Source organism: Octopus bimaculoides, chromosome 21 (assembly GCF_001194135.2).
Source record: "Octopus bimaculoides isolate UCB-OBI-ISO-001 chromosome 21, ASM119413v2, whole genome shotgun sequence".
In the NCBI taxonomy this organism is placed as follows: domain Eukaryota; kingdom Metazoa; phylum Mollusca; class Cephalopoda; order Octopoda; family Octopodidae; genus Octopus; species Octopus bimaculoides.
Genome location: NC_069001.1, coordinates 9,122,106 through 9,123,846, shown reverse-complemented (window position 1 = coordinate 9,123,846; position 1,741 = coordinate 9,122,106).

Here is a 1,741-nt window from a genome sequence, read left to right as displayed (position 1 = left end):
ATATATATATATGTATATATATATGCATACGTGCATGGATACATGTATATATATGTGTGTGTATATATATATATATATATATATATGCATGTATGTATATATATATATATATGTGCGTGTATATATATATATGTATTGACGTATTATATATAAAGGTGATGACACAGGATAAACAATGGTTATGTCATTTATGAACCACATTTGTTTATAACCATTTCTGTTATATGATACAGTGGACTCGTTAGTTGTGTGTCTGAGTAACATCTTACAGCTTCATGGGAGCCTTGAATATGAAGTGCAAATTATTTGGAGAAAACGAATTACATTTGTGCATTATACATATATTCATGTATATATACATGCGGTTGTTGTACTGGGTGTACGTCGTGCGACGATTAAGAGACTGTATTATAATAATAACTCCTGGTAGTTGGATTGGAAGCGGTCTGCTATGCAAATATTTTTAGACCTTTGAGAAATTGAATATTCATTGAATGTTCAGTACATAAAACATATGTTCAATACATAAAACCTAACTAAATGCTGGAAATCATCTTTCAGTGTCTTGGTATTTCTATTTATTCACTGTTTATAACAATTGATAATGGTTTCAAATTTTGCCACAAAGGCATCTGTTTTGGGGAATGGAATGTGTCGATTATATAGACCCATTGTTCAACTCGCACTTAGCTTATCGACCCAGCAGAATCTGAACTCAGAATGCAGCGGCAGATGAAATACCGATAAGAATTTTGCCCGGTGTGCTAACGTTTATGCCTGCACGCCGCCTTATTTGACAAACGTAATAATGCCTGCTGTCATTGTCAAAGCACTCGTGAAATTTTGAGGGAGGTAGTATTTTCGAATTTATAAGCATTAAGATATTTTACTCTTTATTTTATTCTTTATTTATATAATTAATTTCATATAATTAATCAGAGGGAGAATATCCATTTACGTTATCTATCCTGGAGTATCCTGGAGTATCCACGAGAATACGTGCTACTGAATGTCCTTCACTAAAAGTTACGCCGAATGGTGGAATCGTAATGTTAAAATGAATGACAGATTGTCTACCACCCACTTATAGTATGTTTTGTCAAAGCCGTAAAGATGAAAAGTAAAAGAAATACCAGTAGGATTTGAATTGAGAACGTAAGGAGACGTAGCTAAATACAACCAGGCATTATTCTATTGAAGTTCTAACTTTTGTCAATCACTCTTGACAAAAGAAATCATGGTGAAAGTTGGGTAACCATAAATATAGTTTATTGTTCAAAAAGAAACTGGATCGTTTGCAAAAGAATGTATGCACAAAGTATGCTTTGTGTGACGGCAACTCAATCTACCTTTATGATATTGTAGGTGTGTGACTGGCTGGGAGTGTATTACGATTATACCTAGAGCTAGCTGAAGCGTGAAGATGTGCTACTTACACAGTTTCTTTTATTCTTTCGCTTTAAATTTCTTTCTTGTCAACCGTACATTTCTTTACATTACTTTTTGAAACAAGTGTATGAAGGCGAATGAAATATTAAAGAAAGAGAAAAATAGCAACTTTTTTTGTTATATTATGCCCTACACAGTGCATCTCCCACTATCACTCTACTCTCACTTTTTGTTCTCCTTCATCTCTCTCTTTATCTATCACCACTTTTCTTTCTCTATCAATAAGTCCCTCCCACCATTTTGCACTCTCACTACAACTCATCTTTGTCATATATAAAACAGCAGAACGCCT